This window comes from Giraffa tippelskirchi, chromosome 14 (genome assembly GCF_054371585.1).
Source record: "Giraffa tippelskirchi isolate mGirTip1 chromosome 14, T2T-mGirTip1v1.2.pri, whole genome shotgun sequence".
NCBI classification, from domain to species: domain Eukaryota; kingdom Metazoa; phylum Chordata; class Mammalia; order Artiodactyla; family Giraffidae; genus Giraffa; species Giraffa tippelskirchi.
In genome coordinates, this window is record NC_137288.1 from 12,355,001 (window position 1) to 12,361,781 (window position 6,781).

A 6,781-nucleotide genomic window follows, 5' to 3' on the forward strand; every position below is an offset into this window, starting at 1 on the left:
GCGTCGCCCGCCTGGCAGGGAGTCTGCCCCTCCCCCCCCTTCCCTAACTCGGCCGCAGAGCCGCCAGGAGCCGCGGGTCGACGAGCCCGACGGGGCTCTATCCCCTCCCCCCCTTCCCTAACCCTGTCGACGAGCTGCGGGTGCCCGCGGGTCCACCTGCGGGCAGGGCCTCTCCCACTCGCGACCTCGCCCGCCGAGCCGGCAGCGCGCGCCCGTCGCCCGGCTGTCAGGCTGTCTGCCCCTCCCCCCCTCCTCCCCTAACTCGGCCGCAGAGCCGCTTGGAGCCGCGGGTCGACGAGCCCGACGGGGTTCTAGCCCCTCCCCCCCTTCCCTAACTCCCCCCCTTCCCTAACCCTGTCGACGAGCTGCGGGTGCCCGCGGGTCCACCTGCGGGCAGGGCCCCTCCCACTCGCGACCTCGCCCGCCGAGACGGCAGCGCGCGCCCGTCGCCCGGCTGTCAGGCTGTCTGCCCCTCCCCCCCTCCTCCCCTAACTCGGCCGCAGAGCCGCCAGGAGCCGCGGGTCGACGAGCCCGACGGGGTTCTATCCCCTCCCCCCCTTCCCTAACTCCCCCCCCTTCCCTAACTCTCGACGAGCTGCGGGTGCCCGCGTGTCCACCTGCGGGCAGGGCCTCTCCCACTCGCGACCTCGCCAGCCGAGGCGCCAGCGCGCGCCCGTCGCCCGGTTGTCAGGCTGTCTGCCCCTCCCCCCCTTCCCTCACTCTGCCGCCGAGCTGGCGGTGCCCGCGTGTCCACCTGTCGGCCGGGCCTCTCGCACTCGCGACCTCTGCCGCCGAGCCGCCAGCGCGCGCGCGTCGCCCGCCTGGCAGGGACTCCGCCCCTCCTCCCTCCTTCCCTCACTCTGCCGCCGAGCTGGCGGTGCCCGCGTGTCCACCTGTCGGCCGGGCCTCTCGCACTCGCGACCTATGGCGCCCAGCCGCCAGCGCGCGCGCGTCGCCCGCCTGGCAGGGACTCCGCCCCTCCTCTCTCCTTCCCTCACTCTGCCGCCGAGCTGGCGGTGCCCGCGGGTCCAGCTGTCGGCCGGGCCTCTCCCACTCGCGACCTCGCCCGCCGAGCCGCCAGCACGCGCCCGTCGCCCGGTTGTCAGGGTGTCTGCCCCTCCCCCCCTTCCCTCACTCTGCCGCCGAGCTGGCGGTGCCCGCGTGTCCACCTGTCGGCCGGGCCTCTCGCACTCGCGAACTATGGCGCCCAGCCGCCGGCGCGCGCGCGTCGCCCGCCTGGCAGGGAGTCTGCCCCTCCCCCCCCTTCCCTAACTCGGCCGCAGAGCCGCCAGGAGCCGCGGGTCGACGAGCCCGACGGGGTTCTAGCCCCTCCCCCCCTTCCCTAACTCCCCCCCTTCCCTAACCCTGTCGACGAGCTGCGGGTGCCCGAGGGTCCACCTGTCGGCCGGGCCTCTCGCACTCGCGACCTCTGCCGCCGAGACAGCAGCGCGCGCCCGTCGCCCGGCTGTCAGGCTGTCTGCCCCTCCCCCACTCCTCCCCTAACTCGGCCGCAGAGCCGCCAGGAGCCGCGGGTCGACCAGCGCGACGGGGTTCTAGCCCCTCCCCCCCTTCCCTAACTCCCCCCCTTCCCTAACCCTGACGACGAGCTGCGGGTGCCCGCGTGTCCACCTGCCGGCAGGGCCTCTCCCACTCGCGACCTCGCCCGCCGAGCCGCCAGCGCGAGCCCGTCTCCCGGCTGTCAGGGTGTCTGCCCCTCCTCCCCCCTTTCCTCACTCTGCGCCGAGCTGGCGGTGCCCGCGTGTCCACCTGTCGGCCGGGCCTCTCGCACTCGCGACCTCTGCCGCCGAGCCGCCAGCGCGCGCGCGTCGCCCGCCTGGCAGGGACTCCGCCCCTCCTCCCTCCTTCCCTCACTCTGTCGCCGAGCTGGCGGTGCCCGCGGGTCCAGCTGTCGGCAGGGCCTCTCCCACTCGCGACCTCGCCCGCCGAGCCGCCAGCACGCGCCCGTCGCCCGGTTGTCAGGGTGTCTGCCCCTCCCCCCCTTCCCTCACTCTGCCGCCGAGCTGGCGGTGCCCGCGTGTCCACCTGTCGGCCGGGCCTCTCGCACTCGCGAACTTTGGCGCCCAGCCGCCGGCGCGCGCGCGTCGCCCGCCTGGCAGGGAGTCTGCCCCTCCCCCCCCTTCCCTAACTCGGCCGCAGAGCCGCCAGGAGCCGCGGGTCGACGAGCCCGACGGGGCTCTATCCCCTCCCCCCCTTCCCTAACCCTGTCGACGAGCTGCGGGTGCCCGCGGGTCCACCTGCGGGCAGGGCCTCTCCCACTCGCGACCTCGCCCGCCGAGCCGGCAGCGCGCGCCCGTCGCCCGGCTGTCAGGCTGTCTGCCCCTCCCCCCCTCCTCCCCTAACTCGGCCGCAGAGCCGCTTGGAGCCGCGGGTCGACGAGCCCGACGGGGTTCTAGCCCCTCCCCCCCTTCCCTAACTCCCCCCCTTCCCTAACCCTGTCGACGAGCTGCGGGTGCCCGCGGGTCCACCTGCGGGCAGGGCCCCTCCCACTCGCGACCTCGCCCGCCGAGACGGCAGCGCGCGCCCGTCGCCCGGCTGTCAGGCTGTCTGCCCCTCCCCCCCTCCTCCCCTAACTCGGCCGCAGAGCCGCCAGGAGCCGCGGGTCGACGAGCCCGACGGGGTTCTATCCCCTCCCCCCCTTCCCTAACTCCCCCCCCTTCCCTAACTCTCGACGAGCTGCGGGTGCCCGCGTGTCCACCTGCGGGCAGGGCCTCTCCCACTCGCGACCTCGCCAGCCGAGGCGCCAGCGCGCGCCCGTCGCCCGGTTGTCAGGCTGTCTGCCCCTCCCCCCCTTCCCTCACTCTGCCGCCGAGCTGGCGGTGCCCGCGTGTCCACCTGTCGGCCGGGCCTCTCGCACTCGCGACCTCTGCCGCCGAGCCGCCAGCGCGCGCGCGTCGCCCGCCTGGCAGGGACTCCGCCCCTCCTCCCTCCTTCCCTCACTCTGCCGCCGAGCTGGCGGTGCCCGCGTGTCCACCTGTCGGCCGGGCCTCTCGCACTCGCGACCTATGGCGCCCAGCCGCCAGCGCGCGCGCGTCGCCCGCCTGGCAGGGACTCCGCCCCTCCTCTCTCCTTCCCTCACTCTGCCGCCGAGCTGGCGGTGCCCGCGGGTCCAGCTGTCGGCCGGGCCTCTCCCACTCGCGACCTCGCCCGCCGAGCCGCCAGCACGCGCCCGTCGCCCGGTTGTCAGGGTGTCTGCCCCTCCCCCCCTTCCCTCACTCTGCCGCCGAGCTGGCGGTGCCCGCGTGTCCACCTGTCGGCCGGGCCTCTCGCACTCGCGAACTATGGCGCCCAGCCGCCGGCGCGCGCGCGTCGCCCGCCTGGCAGGGAGTCTGCCCCTCCCCCCCCTTCCCGAACTCGGCCGCAGAGCCGCCAGGAGCCGCGGGTCGACGAGCCCGACGGGGTTCTAGCCCCTCCCCCCCTTCCCTAACTCCCCCCCTTCCCTAACCCTGTCGACGAGCTGCGGGTGCCCGAGGGTCCACCTGTCGGCCGGGCCTCTCGCACTCGCGACCTCTGCCGCCGAGACAGCAGCGCGCGCCCGTCGCCCGGCTGTCAGGCTGTCTGCCCCTCCCCCACTCCTCCCCTAACTCGGCCGCAGAGCCGCCAGGAGCCGCGGGTCGACCAGCGCGACGGGGTTCTAGCCCCTCCCCCCCTTCCCTAACTCCCCCCCTTCCCTAACCCTGACGACGAGCTGCGGGTGCCCGCGGGTCCACCTGCGGGCAGGGCCCCTCCCACTCGCGACCTCGCCCGCGGAGACGGCAGCGCGCGCCCGTCGCCCGGCTGTCAGGCTGTCTGCCCCTCCCCCACTCCTCCCCTAACTCGGCCGCAGAGCCGCCAGGAGCCGCGGGTCGACCAGCGCGACGGGGTTCTAGCCCCTCCCCCCCTTCCCTAACTCCCCCCCTTCCCTAACCCTGACGACGAGCTGCGGGTGCCCGCGGGTCCACCTGCGGGCAGGGCCCCTCCCACTCGCGACCTCGCCCGCCGAGACGGCAGCGCGCGCCCGTCGCCCGGCTGTCAGGCTGTCTGCCCCTCCCCCACTCCTCCCCTAACTCGGCCGCAGAGCCGCCAGGAGCCGCGGGTCGACGAGCCCGACGGGGCTCTATCCCCTCCCCCCCTTCCCTCACCCTGTCGACGAACTGCGGGTGCCCGCGTGTCCACCTGCCGGCAGGGCCTCTCCCACTCGCGACCTCGCCCGCCGAGCCGCCAGCGCGAGCCCGTCTCCCGGCTGTCAGGGTGTCTGCCCCTCCTCCCCCCTTTCCTCACTCTGCGCCGAGCTGGCGGTGCCCGCGTGTCCACCTGTCGGCCGGGCCTCTCGCACTCGCGACCTCTGCCGCCGAGCCGCCAGCGCGCGCGCGTCGCCCGCCTGGCAGGGACTCCGCCCCTCCTCCCTCCTTCCCTCACTCTGTCGCCGAGCTGGCGGTGCCCGCGGGTCCAGCTGTCGGCCGGGCCTCTCCCACTGGCGACCTCGCCCGCCGAGCCGCCAGCACGCGCCCGTCGCCCGGTTGTCAGGGTGTCTGCCCCTCCCCCCCTTCCCTCACTCTGCCGCCGAGCTGGCGGTGCCCGCGTATCCACCTGTCGGCCGGGCCTCTCGCACTCGCGACCTATGGCGCCCAGCCGCCAGCGCGCGCGCGTCGCCCGCCTGGCAGGGAGTCTGCCCCTCCCCCCCTTCCCTAACTCGGCCGCAGAGCCGCCAGGAGCCGCGGGTCGACGAGCCCGACGGGGCTCTATCCCCTCCCCCCCTTCCCTAACCCTGTCGACGAGCTGCGGGTGCCCGCGGGTCCACCTGCGGGCAGGGCCTCTCCCACTCGCGACCTCGCCCGCCGAGCCGGCAGCGCGCGCCCGTCGCCCGGCTGTCAGGCTGTCTGCCCCTCCCCCCCTCCTCCCCTAACTCGGCCGCAGAGCCGCCAGGAGCCGCGGGTCGACGAGTCCGAAGGGGTTCTATCCCCTCCCCCCCTTCCCTAACTCCCCCCCTTCCCTAACTCTCGACGAGCTGCGGGTGCCGGCGTGTCCACCTGCGGGCGGGGCCTCTCCCAATCGCGACCTCGCCCGCCGAGCCGCCAGCGCGCGCCCGTCGCCCGGCTGTCAGGCTGTCTGCCCCTCCCCCACTCCTCCCCTAACTCGGCCGCAGAGCCGCCAGGAGCCGCGGGTCGACGAGCCCGACGGGGTTCTATCCCCTCCCCCCCTTCCCTAACTTCCCCCCTTCCCTAACTCTCGACGAGCTGCGGGTGCCCGCGTGTCCACCTGCGGGCAGGGCCTCTCCCACTCGCGACCTCGCCAGCCGAGGCGCCAGCGCGCGCCCGTCGCCCGGTTGTCAGGCTGTCTGCCCCTCCCCCCCTTCCCTCACTCTGCCGCCGAGCTGGCGGTGCCCGCGTGTCCACCTGTCGGCCGGGCCTCTCGCACTCGCGACCTCTGCCGCCGAGCCGCCAGCGCGCGCGCGTCGCCCGCCTGGCAGGGACTCCGCCCCTCCTCCCTCCTTCCCTCACTCTGCCGCCGAGCTGGCGGTGCCCGCGTGTCCACCTGTCGGCCGGGCCTCTCGCACTCGCGACCTCTGCCGCCGAGCCGCCAGCGCGCGCGCGTCGCCCGCCTGGCAGGGACTCCGCCCCTCCTCCCTCCTTCCCTCACTCTGCCGCCGAGCTGGCGGTGCCCGCGGGTCCAGCTGTCGGCCGGGCCTCTCCCACTCGCGACCTCGCCCGCCGAGCCGCCAGCACGCGCCCGTCGCCCGGTTGTCAGGGTGTCTGCCCCTCCCCCCCCTTCCCTCACTCTGCCGCCGAGCTGGCGGTGCCCGCGTGTCCACCTGTCGGCCGGGCCTCTCGCACTCGCGACCTATGGCGCCCAGCCGCCGGCGCGCGCGCGTCGCCCGCCTGGCAGGGACTCCGCCCCTCCTCCCTCCTTCCCTCACTCTGCCGCCGAGCTGGCGGTGCCCGCGTGTCCAGCTGTCGGCCGGGCCTCTCCCACTCGCGACCTCGCCCGCCGAGCCGCCAGCGCGCGCCCGTCGCCCGGTTGTCAGGCTGTCTGCCCCTCCCCCCACTTTCCTCACTCTGCCGCCGAGCTGTCGGTGCCCGCGGGTCCACCTGCCGGCCGGGCCTCTCCCACTCGCGACCTCGCCAGCCGAGCCGCCAGCGCGCGCGCGTCGCCCAGTTGTCAGGGTCTCCGCCCCTCCCCCCCTCCTTCCCTCACTGGGCCGCAGAGCGGCCAGCGCCCGCGGGTCGAGCACCCGGACGGACCTCTCCCACTCGCGACCTCTGCCGCCGAGCTGCCGTGTTGATCCCGCTCGACCTCACCCGAGTGGGCTCTCGGCTCGCCCTGCCTTCCGGGGTTGATCTGGTCTCGGCGACCGAGCCGCCAGATCGACCCGTTCTCTTCCGTTTGCTTTTTCTTTTTCAGGTGCGTCGGGTTTGTTGGTTGCGGTTATGTGAGGGACGAGTGCGTGCTTTTGCTTTTGAGGCGCTGCTATATGAACGCGTCGTTTCAAATCCAAGTCTCTTCATTTGTGCCGTTGCTCAACGTTGCTTTTGCCGAAAGAGCCGTCGTCCGGGTCACAAAAGGGCTTTCTCCTGGCGTGCCCAAAGATGGTGACGGGGACACGGACGGGGATGCTGGCGAGTTGTTGTTCTGGGGCGTGTGCTCACACCGTCTGACGTGGGCCTGCGATCCCCCTCGGATGGGAGTGCATTCCGCTGCTCCGTGGGTGGGGAGTCAAGAATCCTTCCCGTCCCGTCCGTCCGTGCGTCCGTCATCCCTCGCCCAGGGACGTTCTCGAGAAGTG